The sequence below is a fragment of the Schistocerca piceifrons genome, chromosome 11 (assembly GCF_021461385.2).
Source record: "Schistocerca piceifrons isolate TAMUIC-IGC-003096 chromosome 11, iqSchPice1.1, whole genome shotgun sequence".
Taxonomy (NCBI): domain Eukaryota; kingdom Metazoa; phylum Arthropoda; class Insecta; order Orthoptera; family Acrididae; genus Schistocerca; species Schistocerca piceifrons.
In genome coordinates, this window is record NC_060148.1 from 67,498,895 (window position 1) to 67,508,239 (window position 9,345).

Here is a 9,345-nt window from a genome sequence, read left to right on the forward strand (position 1 = left end):
TGGAATTCAATATGGCGTTGGCCCATCCTTAGACTTCACTGAGGAGAGGTATCGAGGTCGGTTGGTGATGCCTGGCACAAACTCGGCATTCCAAAACATCCCAAAGGTGTTCTGTAGGATTCAGATCAGGACTCTGTGCAGGCCAGTCCATTACAGGGGTGTTATCATCATGCAACCGCTTCACCACAGGCCATGCATTATGAACAGGTGCTCGATCGTGTTGAAAGATGCATTCACAATCCCCAAATTGCTCTTCAATAGTTGGAAGTAAGGTGCTTATAACATCAATGTAGGCCTGTGCTCTGATAGTGCCACACAAAACAACAAGGGGTGCAAGTGCCCTTCAATGAAAAACACCACACCATAAAACCACCGCCTCTGAATTTTACTGTTGACACTACACACGCTGGCAGATGACATTCACCGGCCATTCACAATCCCACACCCTGCCACCAGATCACCACATTGTGTACTGTGATTCGTCACTCCACACAATGTTTTTCCACTGTTCAATTGTCCAATGTTTACACTTCTTACACCAAGCAAGGCATCGTTTGGCATTTACCAGCATGATGTGTGGCTTATGAGCAGCCGCTCGACCATAAAATCCAAGTTTTCTCACCTCTCGCCTAATTGTCATAGTACTTGCAGTGGATCCTGATGCAGTTTGGAATTTCTGTGTGACGGTCTGGATTGATGTCTGCCTATTAGACATTACGAGCCTCTTCAACTGTTGGCAGTCTCTGTCAGTCAACAGACGAGGTCGACCTGTACGGTTTTGTGCTGCATGTGTCCCTTCACATTTCCACTTCACTATCACATTGGAAACAGTGGACCTAGGGATGTTTAGGAGTGTGGAAATCTCGCGTACAGACGTATGACACAAGTGACACCCAATCACCTGACCATGTTCAAAGTCTGTGAGTTCCGCGGAGTGTCCCATTCTGCTCTCTCACAATGTCTAATGACCGCTGAAGTCACTGATATGGAGTACCTGGCAGTAGGTGGCAGCACAATGCACCTAATATGAAAAACATATGTTTTTGGGGGTGTCCGAATACTTTTGATCACATAGTGTATCAGGAAGTCAAATATGAAAGAGGAGTGTCATATCTGACCATATACATGGAATTTATGACAACACATTAACCAAATAGGTACTCAAGTATCTTTGACAAAAGAAGTTTTCCACAAGCTGGATTCAAAGGGTCAATAAAGAAGATACATAGAAAAAACAAAAGATGATAACGAACAATTGACAGAGGCACGTTTAGAATAAAAGTGTAAGTCACATCATAGTGTGTAGTGGAGAGTCCTTTGTGTTCGATTGAAACTTAACCCACTTCTTTTAGCGAGATATACATAGAAGGATGTGATATATTGGTTGACTCTCATAGGAAAACATACAAATTCAAATGGCTCTAAGCACTAAGGGACTTAACATCTGAGGTCATCAGTCCCCTAGACTTGGAATTACTTAAACCTAACCAACCAAAGGACATCACACACATCCATGTCTGAGGCAGGATTCAAACCTGCAACCGTAGCAGCAGCACGGTTCCGGACTGGAGCGCCTAGAAACTCTCTGCCACAGTGGCCAGCGAAAAACACACCTTCGGAGTTTTAGCAGTAAACTACAGCATGATGCACAACACCTCTCTTTTAGTGTCTACTATCGGAGTTAGATGAGAATCTCTCTGACACTAGTGTACTTATTAAATGAACCTGGGAGGAAAATACTATTCTTCTTTGGATCTTTTGTATTTCCTCTACCAATCCTATCTGGTACAGATCTCAGACTGGTGAGCAATACTCAAGTGTTGAAATACTGGTCCAACAAGGGTTTAGTACGATGCCTCCTTACCTGCCCAATGGGGTAAACTTGCTACACATAGCAGATGCGCTTTGGCCATAGGGAGAGTAATGGTACCCACTGAAAGAGGTGTGTATTTTACAGTAAAATACTATAATAAAATCAGAAGGGAGGCTTGCCTACGTAATCAGGTACAAGAGCAAACAGTAAAGTTGACCTGCACACAGTAATGCTTACTACGAAGCCTTTGTGATGCCAGAGTAATTATGGAACAATAGTGGCTCCAAGAACATCAATCATGTGTGTGTTTTATACTGGCAAAAGTGTTGCTCCATTTTTCTAAAGAGATATCTGTTGTCTCTGGCTGACTGATATATTGGAAATTCACATGGGAGAACCTAGCATAGCAGCAGGAGGTGGCTTGGGAACCGAGTAGCTAATTGGAGCTGCAGAGACAACGAGTTAAGAGAATAAGAAGTCAAAAAGTGTTTTGACAGCACTGGGGAGTGCGGGCAGATGTAGTTAGTCCGATGAGCGGCAGTAGTGTGGGTGACAAATGTGGACCATGAAGAGAGAAAGAAAGCGAGTTTAAAAACAGCATTGAGGAAGACATTGCAAGTGCTACTTGGAATGGCAGATAGCGGACAGATACAATCTTTGCATCAAAAGGTAAAGTGCAGAAGGGTACTGTAGGTAATTTACAGAGTGGAGAAAGTGATACTTTTTGTTAGAAGATGGAAGGAGGCAAGATGAGACTTGGCAGTTTATTTAATTTTTATTTTTATTTTATCTGTCTTAAGAGAGAGAGAGAGAGAGAGAGAGAGAGAGAGAGAGAGAGATTGACTTTAAGTTGTCATAATATATTTATTGTTTAAAAACAAAGATGATGTGACTTACCGAACGAAAGTGCTGGCAGGTCGACAGACACACAAACAAACACAAACATACACACGAAATTCTGTTTGTGTTTGTTTGTGTGTCTGTCGACCTGCCAGCACTTTCGTTCGGTAAGTCACATCATCTTTGTTTTTAGATATATTTTTCCCATGTGGAATGTTTCCCTCTATTATATTCGTATATTTATTGTTTATTATTTACGTTGCCCCATGTATGCTAGCCTCTAGGTGAATTTCATAGCATCTCTCTGGATTGCGACTATAAAAGTAATTATTGATTGTAGAAACTTGTGTAACACTATGATGACTGTCTGTTCTGAAGCCAATCCATACTGTTTCTGTCAACATCATCAAGGAGGAGGACCTTCAGGGATTTCAAATTAGTGAAATTATACATTAGTAGACAGAAGCAACCAGTGCTAACTACTTCTGTGAAGTATTCTGACAACAGACTATGACTAGCACAGATCCACTAAAACTATAAAAAATCATGATAATTACCTCTAGATTACTTTGAAAAAGCACTGCTGCTCCTACCTTAATAATCTTTATTTGTTCATAGTAACTTGATAGTTTTGGAAATTGTCATTTTTTAGTATTTTTACAATATCACGCCATGTACATGAATATACTGTATACAACAGCACTTTTCATACTGTTATATAAACATTTACCACCATTTATGTACTGCAGTATACTAAAGTACAATTGTCAATAATGGAGCTCAGAAATCTTTGAATAAGTATAAACATCTTTCAATTAACAACTGTTTCGGTTTGCCTTAAAGACATTTATCTGGAGTTGCTTTACATTAATTGGCTACTTATTATAAACTGTCTTCCAGCTTCATGTGGACCATAATCGGTGTTCTTTTATTACTCACTAAATGGCAGCAGGAGAACACACACATTTGAACATTAAGAAAATCTGCAAGCTTTCAGAGTCAGTGGCTCCTTTTTCTGGCAGGAGGGGACGAAGAGGGGTGAAGGAAAAGGAATCTCTAAATACAGTTTCTAAATACTTCTCCCAATTAAATTTCACATGACCAGTTACCTCGCAGTTGATCTCATCCTCAACAAAGGTCAGCCACACTTCTGTTCACATTATGCCCACTAACATTTTGACAGTTCCCATCCTTTCTATGTCAAATGTTCCCTCCCATGCATCTGAGGCACCGTATTTGTTCAGACTCAGACAATTTACAGCAATACACCTCCATTCTCTCCTCAGCCTCCAGTGGACATAATTACACCACCAGCCTAGTTCAAAAGCAGATTTCCCAGACCATCACATCCAATGCTGGTACCTGCTGCTGATCCCTCCGATAAACAAGTTAGACCATGGTCTTGAATGTATTAATCAGCTACTTCGACAAGTCTACGACCTCCGAGAATTATGCCCAGAAATGAGGTTCATTCTTTCCGAGACTTTGCCCACCACACCTATAATAACTTTTCGTCACCTTCACAATCTCCTTGTCAGACCATATGCTCCTTCTGCACCCCTCTCCTTACCCGACGTCTCCCACCCCTGTGACCCGCCCCCACTTGCCTATGCATCCTCATACCACCACCTGTATACCAGCCCTGTAACTGTCAAAACATATACTATCAAGGGGAGACACACCTGTGAAACGACACACATCATGTACCAACAGTTAAGAAAACACTGTTCCGTCTTTTACATTGGCTTGACTACCAGGAAGCTATCAGTTAGGGTGAATGGGTATAGGCACAGGGTGTATACAGACCATGTCCTACCACATGATAGTTGTGACCTCGGTACCCATTTCACCATGTGCCATTTGGATTTTCCGGCCAACCAGTTTCTAAGAATTCTGCAGGTGGAAACTGGTGCTACATGTCTTTGACTCTCACCACCCACCTGCCCTTATGTTACATTAATTTCTTCAGTCCCAGCATTTATTCACAGTAACTATTCCTTTCTCAACTCCCTTTGAGTTTTCTACACCTTTTGTTTCTGACCAATCTATTTCCAACAGTCCCTCTCCCACTTCTTTCACATACACTGCATTTAGCTTATCTCTCTTATTTTACCTTCACTACCGCTTTTAAGCTCTCAGGTTTTCAAATCACGTCCAGTGCAGCCCCCAACAATCAGTCTACCCTTTTCATCCTGTCTGGTAAGTTACCCTGACCCGGGGTCCTGGGTGATTTTTCCAAACTCTAAACTTTTTCCTAAACCTCGACAGTCCTTTTTCTTCCTCTCTTCCTTGCCCTTCAACCATTCTGCCAAAAGAAGGAGTGCCTGGGTTCGGAAGCTTGTTATTTTTTATACCTTTTATATGTACATTCTCCTGTCACCAATTGGTGAGTAGATTTTTTCATCTATCAAATTACATTATCTGCATAAAAAAATCTACTCACCAAGTGGCGGCAGAACACACACATAAAAGACGGTTGTAATTGGCAAGCTTTTGGAGCCAGTGGCTCCTTCTTCAGGCAGAAGGAAGAAGGGTGAAGGAAAAAAGACTGAAGAGGTCTAGGAAAAGGGGAAGATTTTGGGAAAGTCACCCAGAACTGCGGTTCAGGGGAGAGTTACCGTATGGGATGAGAAGGGATATGTTAGTAATAATATTAACTGCTCTCTTTTGAATTCTGAACATCCCCTTCCCTTCTCATCTGGTATGGTATGTCTCCCCTCACCCCATGGTTCTGGGTGACTTTTCCGAAATCTACCCCTTTTCCTAGACCTCTCCAGTCATTTTCCCTTACCCTTCTTCCTTCCCCTTCAACTCTTCTGCCTGAAGAAGGAGCCACTGGCTCCGAAAGCTTGCAGTTACAACTGTTTTACGTGTGTGTTGCCTGAGACTGCAGTCGTGTGTGTGTGTGTGTGTGTGTGTGTGTGTGTGTGTGTGTGTGTTGTTGTTGTTGTTGACAAAGGTCATTTGCCGAAAGCTTTAAGTGTGAAAATCTTTTTGTTGTGCCTATCTGCGACTCAGCATCTCCGCTATATGGTAAGTAGGAACGTTCCTTCCGAGAATATTGTTACATTCCATCCTGGATTTTCCATTGTTTGATTTTTGTCAATAATTGATTGTTTTTGTTGTTATATAATGGCATTATCTATTCACCATGATTAGTTCATCAATTCTCTTTCACAACATAATAGTCCAACAGATATACAATGAATACATAGTCAGTAAATTATATTTTTTAAATTATTCACTACATAACTGGCATTTCCTTATGTTAGCAATAGCACTAACTGCTCTCTTTTGAATCCTGAACATCCTCTCCATGTAGACTGTGGGTGCCTTACCCCAAATATCCATCCCATATTGCACATGTGACTTGAATAATCTGTAGTGCACTTGTTTAAGGATAGGAGGAATTGTTATATTTGAGACTTCAGCAACTAATCTTTTCACAGTGTAGCTGATATGGTCTTTCCATGTAAGATGACTATCAATCACAATGTGTAAAAACAAGATCATCGAATGTTTCAAATGTAGACAGTGATTCAATAATAGACTGGTTATAATTTAACATGAACATCATTACAACAGTCTTTTCCTTGTTCAGTGTTAGTTTATTCATTATGAGACATTTATGTCTTACAACACAGTTCAGTAATCTGTCTTACGAAATTTAGTGCTAATACTGTGCTCACAGAATCAAAGGCCTTAGACAAATCTAGAAAAGTTCCAATGACTTTGTTTCTTTTATCAAGTCCGTATCGCAATATATTAAAAAACAATCATCACTACTGTTGCTTGTGGATCACCCTTTTCGGAACCCATGCTGCGAGTTCTTTAGTATGTTGCATGAACAGAAGAAAGATTCCATTTTGTCTAGAATTACTCTTTCAAGGAATTTGCTAAGTGTTGAACTCTTAATACAAAAATGAAAGTAATCTGGAATTTACATTCCTCAGTCATAGTATCCTGATAAATTTAAGATGCAGTGGCTTATGAGATACTTTTTTATTTTATTTTTTTAATATATTTGGGGATTTTCAATTGTCTGCACTATGTCAAATCATAACCTGTTACAAAATTTTTTTTGCCCAAGTATAAAACTATATATTCTCATACGTAGACACAGAAGCCTAGTCTAATGAAAATTAATTCTACGTCTAATATTGTGATTGCAAATTCTGAGTTCATCCAGGATTAAATCTTTTTATTAATCAAAAATACCATTAGGGTTATCGGTAAAACTTTACAAAGGACTGTCAGGGAAATCTAAGATAGTTGAACAGCCGAACTGTGAATCAATGTTTAATTTCTTTAAGTAAAACATGGTACTAGGGAGATGGATGGGTGAAGATAAGTGATCAGTTTTTATTGTCGAAAGTAAAAAAAACATTTTCTCTAAATCAAACGCGCATAGGTGTTGTCAACATCTGTGTATGGGGGACCCACTGTAAACTTTAGCCGGGTTATCTACATAAATATGTAACATTCATATGTCCCTGAACAGGCTCCTGCAAGATGTTTTACCATCATCTTTACACAATACTCTCGTTGCATGCTTCTGTAGACCAAACACATTTCCAACTTAACTGCAAGGCACGGTATGCTGCCAAACTTGCTTGCAGTTCAACACAGTGAGAGAGATTTCTGAGTGCAAAGCACGGAGAATTGAGCTTTTTGGACAACATGCTGGGGCCTCATCAGTGTATTATCATCTGGATACACAGGAACTTCACACATAGAGCATCGCTTTGTATTCCCACTAATCTCTGTTACCAGCATTTGCTTATCCTAGTTTCATAATGAAAAAGTGATTTCAACTGTGATTTGAGGCATAATGCTTACATCAATAGTCAAGCACAAGGAAGAGAAATCACTCTCACATATTCTGTTGTTTTGGATATACTTCGTTTCCAGGATATCGGTGTTCTGCAGAAAATGCATTGCGTACAGGGGAAAGACATACAGCATATGAAATATGTACAGAGAAAATTGAAAGAAATCATAAGTGCATTATTTCAGGATTTGAAATTTTAAGGACAGATCGAGCTATATGAAGATTTTGGATACTGGTCATTTTGAGCAAGAGTACTGATCTAAATACGTGTTACCTGTCGAAAAATTTGAAGCCAGGCTTGCGTGCTTGTTTATTTACTTTTCGAGAGAGTAAGGTAGGGCTTGGTACTAAAATTTCTGTTACCTAGAAATTTAAATACAACATGCTATAATCTATCCACTCAACTGACAAGAAGCATTAATAATTGATGTGTTTACCCACCTTTGAAATGTGTTGTTGTGTTTCCTTGCAGAACAAGTTGTTATAGATCAAGAAAGTACATAGCGCAAGACCAAAAGATTAAAAATACACCCGATGTAAATTTAAAAATCGTATAATCATTCCACCAACAAACAACGATGTATAGGAAAAGTGGAACCTACTTGCAGCATTCAAAATAATTACAGTGCTCTAGATTCAACAACTACACACTTTTTGAAATACTTTGAAAATAAACAACAGGTAAGTACATCGAATGGGAAAAGGGAACAGGGATTATTTTTGTCTCAGTATTACTAAACTTTCGTAAACGATGATCTTCCGATCCATCCTTTCTTACAAAACAAAGCACGGGGTGTGTAAGTTAATGAAAAGGCTTCCTGCAGGTGTTTTATTTTGTTTTTTACGTTCTCGACGAACTTCTTCCTCAATGACCAGAAGAACTCCTCATGAGGCTGTATCTCCCTCAAAACGAACAGTTTCACCTCCAAGTATACCATTCCCAGATACGTAAACTTTTGACGAAACGGTGATTTTAGAGCACTGCCACCTACTTGACCCCTTTTTCCAATCAGGAACGCTAGAGCACCGAACACCACCGCCGTCCGGAAAGCAAACAAGCGTATTTAGTATTTACAAATAGATCTTTACGGGTCAAAGGTTTCATTACGTTTGTAAATAATAACTTTGGATTGTTTAGTCTACTATGGCATTTTAAATATCGTACCCACGCTGGATACGATTCTGGCTGTTGTTTATAATTTCTTTTATTTTTTGCGTACGTTAATATTTATTATGTGCTAAAAGGATAATTAAGTGAATTAGGTGATGCACGAGAATGTTAGTGAGCGATAAGCACCAAGGAGGTTCAATGATGAGTGCTATCTTTGACTTTATGCGTAAAAAGAAAAGTAAAATAATTGCAGTGTGATTGTTATTATTATAATTGTATTGGAATTTGGAAAGTGAATATTCTGTTCATTTACAGCCGTATTTTGGTGATTTGTTGTTGGAGTACACGGAGGAAGATAATTTAAAAGATTTTGCGTCTGGTCGATGCTATTTGTGCGAAATGCGGTAGTCTCGCCGACAGCTCTAAACTTATTTTTCTCACACGGAAGAATTGTTATTACTTTTTTGCCTTTATAAATCGTTATAGTCTGGTGGCCGTCTGAAGCATGCAGTTTCATAATAATTACATGGAATAAAATACAAATATGTCGGAACACTTTCCATGCCTTATGATTTAAAGCACCCTTAGAAAATTGCAAAGTTGTAAAAAGAGGCAATGGTAGCTATACACGAATTCCGTATAGAGTGTTTTGAAGTAGCTGTTTCATTTCCGCCTTTTCTCCATGGAAATTATGATCGGGTTCCTTCTATAAAATGAAATATTGTTACACTCGAAATACTCCATAATACG

General features: G+C 39.2%; 1 protein-coding gene across 1 annotated transcript in view; it reads right to left on the reverse strand.

Annotated features, from left to right (window-relative positions):
• LOC124720218 (L-galactose dehydrogenase-like) overlaps positions 1-8,544 on the reverse strand; it is a 79,533-nt gene extending 70,989 nt beyond the window's left edge. Inside the window, exon 1 of the mRNA XM_047245539.1 lies at positions 7,926-8,544. The gene's annotated coding sequence lies outside the window, so the exon portion shown is untranslated. The remainder of the gene's footprint in view (positions 1-7,925) is intronic.
• Positions 8,545-9,345: the final 801 nt, after the last annotated feature.